The 15,657-nt window shown below is 41.7% G+C and overlaps 1 protein-coding gene across 1 annotated transcript in view; it reads left to right on the top strand.

The window, feature by feature from the left end:
- Positions 1 to 247: 247 nt before the first annotated feature.
- LOC141490725 (phospholipase D1-like) overlaps positions 248 to 15,657 on the top strand; it is a 77,421-nt gene continuing 62,011 nt past the window's right edge. Inside the window, exon 1 of the mRNA XM_074190928.1 lies at positions 248 to 317. The gene's annotated coding sequence lies outside the window, so the exon portion shown is untranslated. The remainder of the gene's footprint in view (positions 318 to 15,657) is intronic.

Here is a 15,657-nt window from a genome sequence, read left to right as displayed (position 1 = left end):
GGGCCGGGGCGGGCCGGGCTCCGGACCCGAGAGTCCGCCCGAGCGCCCGCTCCTCCTCGGAGCTCCGCCCCCGGGCCTTGGGGCGGGGTCTCAAGTTCAAGGCTGCCTCCGATAGGCGGGCCGGGGCCGGGGCGGGCCGGGGGCGGGCCGGGCTCCGGACCCGAGAGTCCGCCCGAGCGCCGGCTCCGGGCTCCCGCAGCAGAGCGCCACCGTCCCGGGCCGCAGCCTCGCGGGGGGGCAACTCGTGGAGGGCCGAGCCGGGGGCCCCGCTTCTCCGCGCCGCCGGGATGGCGCTGCCGCCGCCCCAGGGGCCCCAGGTGAGTGCGGGGCCAGCCCCGAGCTGGCTCCCCGGGCTAGCTAGCGGGCCTGAAGAAGTAGCGGCGCCGGCCCGTGAGGGGGCCCCCGGCGCCCCTGCCCGGGGCGCTGCGCCACGCCTCAGCCCCGGGCTGGCCAGCTGGCCGGGGGCCCGCGGGCGGGGCCGGGGCCCGGGTCCTTCTCCTCGGCCCCTCCCGGGAGCTCCGCCCGGAGGCGGCGCGGCCGGGGTCGGGGTGGGCCACGCGGGCCGCCGGCTCTCCGCCGCCCGGGCGCAGCCAGACGCGCGCCGGGGCCGGGCGCGAGGCCCGGGGGGCCCGCTGGGCACGGCCCGGGGCCCCGGCCCTGCAGGTGTCTTGCACCCCGACGCGCGGGGCGGGGGCCGCCTCCTGGAGCCGGAGGAGCTGGGGGGCCCCCAGCGCGGGGCGGGCTCGCTCCTGGGGGGCCCCAGCCTGCTTTACAAGCGCAGCCACCGAGGACCAGAAGGGGCCCGTCCCCGGAGCTTCGCAGGCTCCTTTCCAGGATTTCTTTGGAAGAAGCTGGTCCGAGGCGGAGGGAAGGAGAACTCACATACTTATATAAAGAGGAGACTTGTGTCATAGAAGTTGTCGGAAAAAAATGGTGGAGGGAGTCTAGGCTGAGTCCGTGCAACTGAAGGTTTTCTTCCTGGCTCTCAGATTATCAGGCGGAATTTTCAGTCATTTCAGTCCCGCCTGACTCCTTTTGGATCCCATTTGGGGTTTTCTTGGCAAAGATTCTGGGGCCGTTGGCCATTTCCTTCCACGGGTCATTTTACAGAGGAGGGAACAGGGAAACAAGGCTAAGTGACTTCCCTCGGGTCAGGAAGCTAGTAAGTGTCCGAGGTGGGTTTTGGATTCCGTCAGATGAGCCTGCCCACTGTGCCACCCAACTGCCTTTATAAAACGTAGATACTATTAAGAAATGGAAATTACAGGAGCAGCTAGGTTGTAAGGTGCATAGAGCACCAGCCCTGGAGTCAGGGAGGACCTGAGTTCAAATCCAGCCTCAAACACTTCATAATTACCTAGCTGTGTGATCCTGGGCAAGTCACTTAATCCCATTGCCTTGCCAAAACAAAATAGAAATAGAAATTGCCAAGTGCGTAAAGAGTGAGCTAGTCTCTGAGGCTTCTTAATATACATTTCTAGAAATAAATGTTTTCTTTGTCAAATGATCTTAGACTTTGTGGTACAGTGCACTGCACTGATTCAAAGGGCCTGGGTTCAAACTCCAAACCCACCTTTTCCCCAGGTTTACTGTCTGTTTGACCTTGGCACGTCACTTTTTCCTCTGTAAAATTTGAGAGCTAGACAAGATCATTTAAAAAAAAGATTTGCATTACAAAGAAGTAGCAGGTCAACTAGAGGATGGTTTAAACTCTGCCATACCTAATTTGTCTTCATCTCTCCTCTGACATTGCCTTCTGTCTACTCTGGACTTATCTCATATAAGCCTAATAAATGACATTATTTCTTTGGCTACAGGGACTCTTTTTGCCTTTCTTTGCAGGCCCAACTCTTAGCACAGTGCATTTAGATCTAGCTGCAACCCATTGGGATCCAAGCAAAAACAGTTGACTGAGTTTTTGTTTTCTTAATTGCTTCTTCCACCATTATTGGAAAGAGTTCCCCATTATTAATTTAGATTCTCCTTCCCTCTAAATGCCTTCACTGGCTTGGTATCCACTTCTTTCAAAGAAATCTTGGGAATAATCTGATAAACTTCATGGAAGCTAGTTCTCATCCATACCCTGGGCTTCAGAATTGTCCATTTTCTCAGGTCACAGATGATAAAGGACTCAGGAGCAGAATGAATCACACACTTGCCCTCCCTCAAATATGATTATGTCTTGGTTTAGGCAGGCGGTATTTTCCTAAAACAGACTCTATTAGGCCTTCAAGAAACATCAAGGTATGTGTCATCACTTGTGGTACCTCCACTGTTACTAATGACTGTCAGTGACCCATAAATTAGAGGAAGACTTTGCTGGACATAGCCACCAGATTAAGAAAAAGACTCTCGGACTGGAAGCTGAAATGTACTCCTTAGGCCAGCTAGTCCAACTACCCGTTTTACAGATGCAGAGAGAGCAGGTGACTTGTTTAAGGTCACATCAGTAAGAGGCAGGAGCTGAATTGGAAGTCAGGTTCTCTGACTTCAAAGTTTTCCCCCTTTCTGTTGTACCAAGACATTTCCTATTTTCCTCATCAGTTAACTGGTGATGTCTTCTGGAGATTGGCAACTTGAAAAACTCATATTTTTTACTGACTTCAGAACTCCTTTTCAGGAAGATAGCTCTATAATGCTTGATGGGTATTAACAATTTTCTTATGGATAGCAGTATATCCAACTCAAAACATTAGTGATAGTGGAAATGGGGAAGTGGTATGGGGAAAAACCTAAATAACCAAATTTTGGGGTTTTTCCATAGGTACATTTTCTGACAAATTCTATTTCCATGAAAATGAAACTATCGTACAATGAGAATCAGTATAGCAACATGGATAGATTGCTGAATGTAGAGTCAGCAAGATTTAGATTTGAATCCCTCAAATAAGAAATTTAACTTCTCTGAATCTAACTTTTCTTATCTATAAAATGAAAAATGATAATAACAATAGTAACTCATGTTTATGCGGCATCTTATGATTTTCAAAGTGTTTTATAGAGTTTATATCACATAATCCTCATAACAATCTTGTGAAGGAAGTAGTATATAATTCCCTTTTTTTAGGTCATTGAGTAAGTGGTTTGCCCAAGGATTTGAACCCAGGACTTCCTGACTCCAAATCCTCCCAAAGCATGAATCTCATTGACTGCAATGTAGATCAAATAGATCAAATGTGTTTAAAGTGCTTTAAAAATGTATTATTATAAATGTCAGCTGTTAGTATCACCCTATTCACTTTTGTGGTGGCAAAATATTAAAAATTCATAATTTTTGGCATCAGGAACTTGCTAAGTTCAGACTTCTAACAATTGGAATAACAGGGACATAAGATGTTATGAGAATAGTGAAGTTAAAGGTCTTTGTTGACTGACTTGACTTCTTCCTGACTTTGTGCCTTATTTATTCACCCTTCTTTCTCTTCTCTAAATCTTGAAATACCTTTTCTTCCTGAGGGTATCTCTGTTACTACTTGCCTAGGTTTATTCAATTAGTCTCTCAACTTGTTACAACTAGAGGGTCAAGTTCATTCACTCTTACCCAATGTGACTTCCTTTTCACAAGCCACTCAGTAACCACGCATGTGAGGGCTATTTTATTTGAAAACAAAACTGAATCTCAAAATGAGAAGACAGGTAGTTTAGGCAAGCCATCCATAATAGGTCCAAGTCAGAGTGTTACAGTTCTGGATTTGAGTCAGAGAACCTGCCACATTACCCATGTGACTTGGAACAAATCCCTTAACCTCTCTGGGTCTCAATTTTTTCATCTGTAAAATGGACTTGACTACATGATTCCTTCCAGCTCACAATTTAGGATTTATGATCTCACTAAGATGGGCAGATCTTGACACATGAGGAGAATAAATTTTCCTTTTCTAGCTTCTGGGAACTGAAGTGAACCCCTTTAGGACAAACTAGTCCAACCACCTCCTTTGATAGATGCAGAAACTGAGATCCAGTGAGAGCAGGTGACTTGTTTAAGGTCACGCAAATAAGGGGCAGGGGCTGACTTGGAACTTGAGTTCTCTGATTTCAAATTTTCACCTCTTTATGATATACCAAGATGTTTCCTGTTTTCCTCATCAGTGAACTGGTCTTCTGGAGATTAACAAAAGCTTACAAAGTTTACTTGCCAAATCCAGTAGATATATGAAAAGAAGGAGGTAACAAATCAGTAACTAGGTCCAATTCAGTAGTAGGGAATGTTTTTTCTGACTTCTTGACCTGATTGGTTCTCTTGGGTTGGGCAAACTGGACTCATGTCTGAATCCACTGTCTCTTTTGCCACTTCTGACTGTTATTTCGAAAATAATAAACATAACAAGAAATAGAAAGGGTGAAAAGATGTTTTACTTTAATTTTCACAATAAATCTGTGAGGTGCATGCTGATAGGTATTATCTGAATTCTCTAGCTATGGAACTGGAAATGACCTGCCTGGTTTTACAAAGTCTTCAAGGTGGGAATGATGTACCAGAATTTGGGAAACAGACATTTTGCTATATTGCACTCTAGTCTCTGCTCAGATGCCATCCTTGCTGCATTGGGAAAAACTACTGCCTTAGAGTGGCAAATACTTTTTTTTCATTGAGCAATATACTGATCTGAGGGAAGAATTCTAGAAACAAGACTTCTGGTTCCATGTAATTCCTCGGTGAATTACTGTCCTTCCTTTATGAGGCTAATGCTCATTTATCTCATGCTATAAAGTATACAAAGTGCTCTTCTCAAGTCTTGTGGAAGTAACGGTGGACATATCATTGTCCCCCTTTTTCAGATGAGAGAGAGAGAGAGAGAGAGAAAGTAAAAAACACACTCTTCCAGGGTCACATGGCCAATAAGCATCAAATCCAACACTTTTGGTTCCAAGGTCAGAGACTTTCCCTCAATATTATCTTGTTAAATGCTACTGATGCTTCTCCAATTGAGCATAGGATTTGAGAACATAAGTTCTTTTTTTATTAGCTAGAAATTATCTAGTTCATTGCCAATGGTTCTGAGTACAAGGTGTGTTTGTTGGTATACTCTGAGGGTAACTGGGGCATTTTAGGATTGATGACCATATGCTTTATCTGCAATTTTTCTCTATTTTCCCCTAGCACCCATGTAAGTGGGAATAAACAAGATAATAGAGAGGAAGGGTAAGGAAATAAATGTTTATCAAGTGCTTAAAATACACTAGACAAAGCTCTAACCACTTCATAAATATTTCTTTTGATGGTTACTATATGACCTGAGAGGTAGGTGCTGTTATGATTGTCTTTTACAATCGAAACAGATGGAGGTTAACCCAGGCTCACACAAGTATAAGTATCTGAGGTCAGATTTGAACTCAAAAATTGTTTTTTGGGGGGCAAAGGAAAAATGGTAGTTTGTTAATCCGTTCCCTTTCCCTTCTAGTCCTTAAGTACAGGAGCCTCCTCAAGGTGTCTTATGTCACATGTGATGGAGAGCAGAAGGTATAGGAGAAGACATCCACTGAATGTGAATGTGGGATCTTATAGTGTGTCTACAGATATCAATTATTTATTATGCTGGTTTAGGAGATGGCACCAATAGAATGTCTCTAAGTTCTCTAAGTTTTAGTGTATAGAAAAAAGCACAAGATACAGAATTTGAGTTGCCTCTGATATTAGATTGATAGATTAAGCATTTATTAAGCACCTATATAGTTATTAATATATTTACATACACATTTTTAGATATTTATTCAGGTTTTTGTTATATATTTATTAAGTGCTATTTAATTTGGGAACACAAATACAAGCAAAAGGAAAGACAGCCGCTGCCTTCAGGGAACTTACATTCTATTGGGGGAAGACAATAGAGTATAAATTTCTTTAGGGAAGACAATAAGTAAAAAAGGAGAAAAGTAGGGATAGAGGATGGAAGGCCACCATGTAGGAGAATTGTGGAGAAATTTAGAAAGTGAGCAATACAGCAGTGTGCTGCAGTCAGTTTGAATTGGATTACTGAAATTGATTGTTAAATTTTCAGTGTAAGAATTTATACCTTGGAAATTGGGGACCACTACAAAAACAGGGCTTGTTGATTGTCCCAGACAGAGAAAATGTGAATAATGCAATTAAACTTAAGTGTGTTTCCTGCATACATTTTGTTCCTTCGGGAGAGAGTTGGGTTGTTAAAACATTTAACTAGTCTACCAGTAGGTCCCTTGGTAGTGTTGAGAGAGGGGTGAATATGTTTCATTTAGACATTTTCTCAAATAGAGGGTTTGAAGGAGAATTCACGAAAAGGAAGAGGTGATAGAGGAATCTTCCAGGGTGAGGTGACTGTTGGGATAGAGGTAGAATGTTTGGAAAATCAAGAGCAGAGTCAAGAGTAGGCTGATCGTAGTTGACTTGGACACTTCCTCAAATGAAGATTCTGAGGAGGAACCGGACAATTGGTGGAGGGATGAATGGAGACTTCACTACTTTCTAACTCTGTAACTTTGGGCAGACCCTTCATCTCTAGGATGAAGGAATACAGATGGTCTTTAAGATCCCTTTCAGCTAAAGCCCATTGATCCTATGGTCTTTGTATCTACAATTCTTCAATTACTGGAATTCATCTTATAGTAATGCAGACTGAAGCTATTGGAGATGAATTCAGAATTTGGCCTTTTTGTTCTGTTGAATTTAATTAGAAAAAACATTTGTGTTCAATTTATTCATCCTTGTCATGTGGGACTTCCTATTGAGAATAAGCAGCAGAATGGCATAGTGGAAAGCACTTTAGTTTTCTAATCAAGTAGATGCCGGACCAAATCTGGGTTCAGACATTTATTAATCATGTACTCGTGGGGAAATCATTTAATCTTTCCAAGCCTCAATTTCCTTATCTGGAAAATGAAGGCAGTAGTACTTACTTCATAGGGTTTTCTTAGGCTCTAATGAGGCGATGAATGGAAGACATTTTCAAAATGGTAAAATGACATGTAAATGTGAGGAAATAACAAAATGAAGGAAGTGTGGGGCAATGGGGAGAGAGCTGTCCTTGTTAGGAAGACACATGGTCACTCAGTGTGACTAGGCAATGCTCTGAGCACCCTCATTAAGAGGATTGGTAGAGAGACCTAGGATTTCTCCACACCAATGATATTATAGACCCATTACATGACCCATTATTATTATTTGACTCGTCTTATCACTGAACTTAATCATTCTTGATCATCAAAAACTTAAAAGCATTATGGAAATTTCGAAGGACTCTCAGAGCCTTGGAGATAAGTCAGAGACATCAATAATAGTTGTGGGGAGAACATGAGTTTGAAAATCAATAATCCATACTAGTGGGATAGCTAAGTGGTACAGTGTCTAGAGTATGAGAGCTGGAGTCTGGCAGACCTGAGTTCAAATCTGGCCTCAGACATTTCCTAGTTGTGTGATTCAGGAGGGCAAGTCATTTAACACTTTTGCTACCTCAATTACCTCATCTGTAAAATGAACTGGAGAAAATAGGAAACCATTCTAGTATCTTTGCCAAGAAAACCTCAAATGGGGTCAGGGAGAGCTGACACCACTGAAATGACTAAACAATAACAGCAACATCAATAATGCATACCGTTAGTGATCAAACCTCATGTAGCCATTACTTCCCCCTTTCCGCTTTCTTTTAAGCATGTCTTGTTTCAGATTCTAACAAATCACATTTATGTATTTAATTTTTCTCATTTTAAGTGTGTCTATTGACGTTTTTATTTTTACATCATTTTCTTTCCAGATATACCCTTCCCCCACACACATATAATGAGCCATCCCCAGAAACAATTAGGCTGTGACTTCTTTGTGTGCAGGGTCTTTTTTTGGGGGGAGGGGTGTTGCTTGGGGCAATCTTTGTATCCCCCATGCTTAGTATAGTTTCTGGTATGGTAAATGGTCGATTCTTAATACATACCTGTTCATTTAACTGAAAAGAAACCTAAAAATTATTGCAGAAAACAGGTTAGCAAAATTAACCAACACATCAACCTTTGGTTGATAATATTGGGTTAATTCTGTAGCAACTCTTAAGTATTTTTTTTTTTTAGTTTTTGCAAGGCAGTGGGGTTAAGTGGCTTGCCCAAGGCCACACAGCTAGGTAATTATTAAGTGTCTGAGTTCGGATTTGAACTCAGGTACTTCTGACTCCAGGGCGGGTGCTCTATCCACTGCACCACCTAGCTGCCCCTAACTCTTAAGTATTTTAAGATGGCAGCCTTTTGATTGTTTTGTGTCTTCACTTTATTTCACTATAGAATCATACATTTAGAGTTGGAAGGAATCAACTTTCTCATTTTACAGATAAGGAAACTGAAACCCAGAGGAGTTAATTCATTTGCTCAAGGTTATATAGCTATTGAGTGTCCAAGGCAGTATTGGAACTCAGATTGTCCAGCTACCTTATAGTATGCCTCCCATTTGCCTCTACAGACCTAGCTCCCCTAAAGAGTTACTAGTAGAGGTAGTTTTTATAACTACAGGACATTATACAGGGGCCTCATTGCCTTCAATGTTTTTAAAACTTTCCCCCAGGAGATGCATGTTCTATCTTCCTTCTCTTGACCTGATTTCTTGATAATATTTTCTTGCTCTTTGGGGGATGTCGATTTTTTCATACATTCATAAATATTTACGGAGCACCTCCCCAAACCACATTTAGGGGTAGGCCATGTGTTCATTTGCCAGGGTCCAGCTCACAGTGGGGACAGAATGAAGAACAATATTGAATGTTCTCTTTTTGTAAATGCATATAACTTTGTTTAAAGGGGCCAGTCTTTGATTTTTATTGATGTAGAGAACTCACAGATGACAAAACTCCTTCCACCAATGTGGGTCTGCATTTCCTCCAGAATTTAGAGTCCTAGTTGTCCAAATGATGAGACTTTGGGTGATTTGTTCAGGGTCACAGAGCCAGTGTGTATCAGAGACCTAACCAGATCTCTGGGGACAATGCCACTTGTACTAATCCAGGATGACATATAGCTTCCTCTGATACTCACCATCTTCAAATTACCTTTCTTGCTTTATCATACATCACATTTTTCTCTTTCTTGAATTCCATGGTCCAGTTAAACTGGCTTTGGACCTGTTACTCACCCCTGACCTGATATCCTGATATCTCCACTTTCTGAACCTTTAATTGGACTAGAGTATTCTCCCAGTTCACCTCCACCTCTTGGGATCATTGACTTCTCAAGTATCTCCTCAAGCACTATCTTGCTTAGAAGACCCTTCCTGGTCCCTACTCCTGCCTGACCCTGGTTACTAGAGTCTCTCTCTCTCTCTCTCTCTCTCTCTCTCTCTCTCTCTCTCTCTCTCTCTCTCTCTCTCGTTACTTTGTATTTGTCTTATAGCAACATTATCTGAATATTACCTCTCCAGTAGAATTGATCAATGGATGGAGTGGTGATTTTCCCCACTTCTGCACAATCCCTCTACCAGTGTCTTTTCATCTGGTGATCCAAATGATCTTTGGGAAACTTGCTGAATATTTAGTCTTGTTCCCAACGTGAAAGGATCACCCCCTTCCCCAGAGTGACCATTGTTATTGGAACATTCTGATCCTGTGTGTAGCCTCATTTCAGGAACATCTGTTTTTCATGAACCCTCTTGGAGGCAGCTGTCCATGTGCTGTGAAAGTAACTACACAGACCCCTAGGCTAGCATGAGGCAATTGCTATATAAATTGTCTGAATTTTTCCCCCAACAATTTCCTGAAGCATGGATCAATGGTATGTAGTCAAGGATATCACCTGTTATATCAGACAGGTGGCCTTCCTTCTAGTGCCTTAGAGTCCCAGTGTCAACATAAAGAAGTTACAGATGCAAATAATAAACAAATATTGAAAGTATGTTCCAAATACATGCAGAGACTTGTACTAGTCACCAGGACTGGTATAATATAGACTGGCCTTTAAAAAATTTGCATTCTAACAAGAGGCAGGAAAATCATGTGCATCCATAACTATGCTACATGAATGGGTATGATAAAGCAGGTTCCAAAGTACCATAAGCTATTTGAAGTCTAGGGAGAGATGGCATTTCAGATAAAGTTAAGGAAGCACTGGAATTGACTTTAAAGAATGGGAGGGACTTCAATAGACAGAAATGGATATGGGGAAATAAAGATTTTTATCCATAGAATATTCTATGTATAAAAGGTAGAGGATGTATGAATGAAAAAACTAAAGAGAGTTCTTTCTAGCCACTATACTAAGTACAACAGATATAAATATTCAAGGAATTTAACACTCTAATTGCATGATTCTTAATCTGAGATTATATATTCATTTATTTTTCTCCTCATCCTCTGCAAACTAAGTGAAATGGACAAATACATGATTTTTAAAAAATTGATAACTATTCAATATAGTTGATTTCCTTTGCCATCCAATGCATTGAAAATATTCTGAGAAGGGATCTATAAGCTTCATCACACTTCCAAAAGGGTCCATTGACACAAAGCAGATTAAAAACTCCATTTTCTTAGTTTAGGGTGGTGATGACCAAGAGGGATATTTTGGTTTGAAAAACTATAGGAATGTTTAGTAGAGATATTGTTGAGGAGACTAGCACATCCTTTCAAGAAGGATTTGAGTATGATTCCAGATCTGGGAAGGGTGGAGAGCTGGAGGATAATCCTGTTTGGTCAAGTCATGGTAAAATGTGGAGAAGTATTTAAATGACAGGATCAGAAATTTATACTTTATTTAGCAGGTAATGTCTGTTAGCACTCATTTTAAAAAATATTTACTAGTTACACTCCTACAAGGTGTTAAAGTTTGTAAATACAAATGCTAGCCAGAAGGAAAGTCCCTCCCTCAAGGAGGGCTACACAGCAAAGGAAGCTGCCCTATAGGCATGATAGAGAAAGTCTGGGCTACAGCCTGTAGATAAAAGAGACCTAGCTGGCCTGGAGCTTCTAGGAGGAGCATTCAATCCGAGGGAGAGCCTGGGGCAAAGGGATATGGGAGGAGAGACAGCAAAGATACTCCTGTGGTGTGAATGGAGAGACACTTTAGGTTTCCAAGTAGAAGAGTAATTCCATCTGAGGGGCACCTAGGAGAACCCTCTTCATTCTCATTTGAGTGGATTGGGGAGGAGACCCATTAAAAAGACCGGGGAAATCCATGAGGAGGCTGTTACAGTAGTCTCAGCTGAGAACAAGTAAGACCCTGAATTAGTGTAGTTGCAGTGGAAATGGTAAGAAGGGGACAGGTCAAGTAGGATTACAAAACTGAGGTGGACAGTCTGGAGTGCCTAAATGGATTTCAGGGGTAAGGGGGTGAAGAAATGAGGTGAATCTAAGAGAATTCTGAGCTTAATGATCCTGGGTGACTGGTAGGATGATATTACTCTCATTGGGAATAGAGAAGTTGGGGGCAGGGGGTATGGGAAATTGAAGACAAATTTGGGTTTGAACCTGAGTCCCAATGGTACATCTAGCTTGATGGTCAAGGCCTCCAGTAGACTTTTGGAAATATAAGATTAGAATCTGGGGAGAAGAGGCAACTGAATGGGGTGGTTCAGTAGAAAGAGCATTGATTTTCCAGTCACATGCTCTGGTTTCAAATCTCATCTTTCTGTATGACTTAACCCTCTGGGTCTCAGTTTCCTTGTTTTCCAAATGAACAGGATGGACTAGGCCTCTCCAGCTCTAAATCTCAGGTACTATGAAAAAGAGATTTGTGAGTTATCTCCTAATATGTGATTATTAAAGTCATGGGAGTAGATAAACCTTCCAAAGGTAAAAGGGCAGGTACATAGGGAAAGAAGACTGGGGACAACTCTGGAGGATGGTTATATTTAAGATAAAGGAGGCAGCAAAAGAGATAGGAGAGAGAGAATGGCTCAGCAAATCATTTGATTGTACATCTAGAGCTGGTAGGGTCCTCAGAGACCTTTTGGAAATTTCAATAGAAACCTTTATTTCTGCCAAGGGCCATTTGGATATTTATAACATCATTCACCTGTTACATTTGGTCAAACATTTAATTAATTCATCTCTAAAAAGCTTCTAGATTTTTGAATTTTGAGACCTGCCTGAGGTTGCTGTGGCAGTGCGAGATCATATATATGACCCATGGGGCAGATGTTCCCCATCTCTGGACCAGTGTGCAATATCTTCAATTTATAGGTAAGGAAACTGAGACCTGGGGAGATTATGTGCCTTACTCAAGCTTGACTAGGGCAGTGTCTGAGGCAGAATTTGGCCCCTGGACTTCTACCCCAAAGTCAATGTTCTCTCCCTGCCCCCCCCCCCCCCCCCCCCCGTCATCTTCCTTCTAATATGATGAGATCAAGGGTATAAAGATATAGGAGTTAGCAGCTTTTCCTCTTAGACTAGAGAGGAGGAGAAGCTAAATGAGGACAAAGAAAAGTTTAGAAGAATAGCAGAGGGGAGTTAAGGAAGATGGCATCAGATGAATTCACTCTATTGGAAAAGTAGGAAGTGAGATCATATACTGGGGGTGTTGGGGTACAGGTATAGTCAGGGACCTGAGAGAAGAGAGAATGAGAAGTCACCATGGGAAAGGAAATATGAGAGTCAATAAGGTGAATTTTAAAATTTGCCATATGGTTGGGAGGAATTATCTTGTGTGAGGAAGAGTGATGAAGACCCATTCAGAACTGTTCAATGGCTTCCTCTAATAAAAACATCTGGTCCTTTCATTGTAATAATAGTAACAATAAAATTTTTTTAAAGCAATAAACAAATGCAGTATCAATCTTAATGTCCATTTTTTTGAATTTTAAAATGGATTATTGTGATAGATTTTTAAAGTATCCTAACAAAAACACATACAAACAAAATACTAGGTCAGCTCTAAATAGAGTAACAAACAAAAGGGTAAAAGTGTATGTATCTATATCTCTATAGAGTGTACATGTCCTATCAAAACACATATAGACATATGCATATGTGTGTGTGCATGCACGCGCGCGCGCGCGCACACACACACACACACACACACACACACGCATTCTGATAAACCAATAAAAAAACCTTCAGAAATACTTTTGTAACTCAGGATTCACTTTACCTAACAATGGTAAAGTTTGATAACAGGTACTTACCATTAGGTTTGTCAAAGGTAACAAAATGGGGCTTAATCCAGTGATTAGAATGATAAGAACAAGGTCCATTGCAATATAAATGTAAGCATTCAGCTCTCTGAGTTGATGTTAGGTAGAGTTTGTGTAGGCTGTGATTATGTAGTCACTGGAAAATACTAGAGCAGATTAAAAAATCCTAAATGGTGGGTGGCATTCTACTCATCTAGATGAAGGTTTTTGTCCAAGGAATGTTCTTTATTGCTCATCTCCATTCCTGTACACAGGTGGTTCTCCCTAACCTCTGATCTCTACCCCAGTACTTGGAATGTTCTCCCTTCTTACTTCTGATCTTTGGAATCCCCAACTCCCTTTAGGCTAAGCTCAAAGACCATCTCCTACAAGAGATCTTTCCTGATTGATCCAGATGTTAGTTCTCCCCTTACAGTTACTTCTTTCTCTCTGTCTCTGTCTCTCCTCTCTCTCTCTCTCTCATTTTCTCTTTTTGTCTCTATCTCTGTCTCTCTCTCCCTCTCTATCTTTCTGTCTCTCTCCCTCCATTCATATAAAGCATGTATTTATGTGTGAATATAGATAGATACATACTTCTCTACAAGCAAACATTTGTGCTTTGTGCACATTGTTATTAAGGACAGAGGCCTTCATTTTTATCTTTCTATTCCTTTTACTTCACACAGTGTAGGTCATACAAAGTCATTTAATAGAAGCTTAATGAATTGAACAGAGTGGGGCTGGGTCTGCCCCTGTGCTTCTTTCCACTTTTCCTTTGGGACTGATTGGGAATGTCTCTGTGCCCACAACTGATTGTTTGGGCCGAGCATTGGGTTAATCTTCATTGTATGTGCAGGTCACACTCAATAAAAACAATGGGATCCCATGACAGGGTAGAGAGAGCCTCAGGGTTGAAATCAGAGGACCTGGGCGCAAATCTTGCCCCATGCTACCTACTTCCTCTGTGCCCAAGGAAAAATTGCTTGGGTTGCTCTTTATTTATTTATGTAGTGAGAGACTGGGCAGAGGTGACCTCTAAGTTTCCTTCCTTACCCAAGATCCCTGATCTTCAAGGTCCCTTTCAGCTTTTAATCCTAGGTAATTAGAATTTAAACATTGCAGGAGAAACAAAGAAAACATTATCATGACAGGTAAATTACCTTCTGGCTACCTTTGCTCAGGGAGATAGGAGGGTTCCTGGTGAAGTTGGCTTACAAAGTTCACAATATATCCAACAGCCATCAAATCAATGCTGATAAAGAGATACAGCTCCAGGTTATTTTTTTCTATCTTTTTCTAAAAACACATTGCAGTTTTTCATTCTTAATAAGGATGACAGTTTCATTTCATAACAGTGGTTGCCTAAGGAAATGAAATGATGGAAAGGAATTTAGGTGTTATTAAGAGATTGATAGACTATGAATGAGATTTACAGGTAGAATTCATATTGGCTGGTCTAGCCAGGGTAGATCCTGTGGTATAAGAGGATCGTGGTGTCCCCATTCTAAGAAGTTGGATGCTGTATCTAAATGCCCTGCTGTGGGAATTCCCAGTTGTTTTAGAGTTTTAAGTTAGTGCCTGATTTCTTCTTTTCCCCTGAGGTCAAAATGTGAACTGGCAAAATATCATCTATATCCACTGACACCCTTTGGTAGCCTACCTTAAAGAAATTGCTTTCATCCAAACATACAGCATTTACTTTTAAAATTCAGTTTTGTTTTCATTTCTAAATTTTCTCCTTCTTACTTCCCTGTAATCCCTCATTGAGAAAACAAGAAAAGCAAAAATCATTGCAAATGCTCTAGTGAAATAAATTCTCATATTGACCACATTTCGCTCCCCTCCCTTCCCCCCTCCAAAATATGCTTGAATCTCGTCCCTCAGCTCAATCTGGAAGCAGAGAAGATATTTCATGGTGATTCCTGATCCTGTAAGGGTCTGTGACAGCTTTGCCTCCATACATCCAAGACCAAAACATGATAATTCTTGCCCTTAATGAGCTTATATTTTCCTGTAATGTAAGTAGGGAGAGGGGTACTGAAGTTAGTGAGGAGGAGGGTAGAAATTCAGTGCATTCACTGAGCAGCAGGCAAAAGAGCAACACAAAATACATATTCAGTAATGGGGAAGCAGGAATAAAAATTGGGGGAATCCAAGCACTCATGTGGGAATTGGAGCTGGTACTGAACCGTGAAGTGACTTCCGGGGAGGTAGAGGTGGAGGGGAGCTGGAAAGTTGAACATTTCAGGAGTTCAGATTAGGAGCAGAGGTTTGGGGGGAAGGAGATAGAGATGGAAAGTTGGGAACAAAGGAAAAGCAAGATGAGAGAGAGAGAGAGAGAGAGAGAGAGAGAGAGAGACAGAGACAGAGACAGAGACAGAGACAGAGAGTGATACAGAGAGAAAGAGAGAGAGACAGAGATCCACTGGAGCCAGATTGTGAAAAGTTTTGGATGCCAAAGTTTGTATTCAATGACAACAGACAATAGGGAGCAATAGAAGTTTCTTGATGGTGGAAGTAATAGGGGTAGCTGTGAACTTTATGTATATCAGCATGGAGCAGCGAGCATTTTGAATTCAAGAGGAGGAGAGACTGAAAACAACAAA

The sequence above is a fragment of the Macrotis lagotis genome, chromosome 6 (genome assembly GCF_037893015.1).
Source record: "Macrotis lagotis isolate mMagLag1 chromosome 6, bilby.v1.9.chrom.fasta, whole genome shotgun sequence".
Classification (NCBI taxonomy): Eukaryota; Metazoa; Chordata; class Mammalia; order Peramelemorphia; family Peramelidae; genus Macrotis; species Macrotis lagotis.
This window is presented reverse-complemented; position numbering and strand designations above follow the sequence as displayed.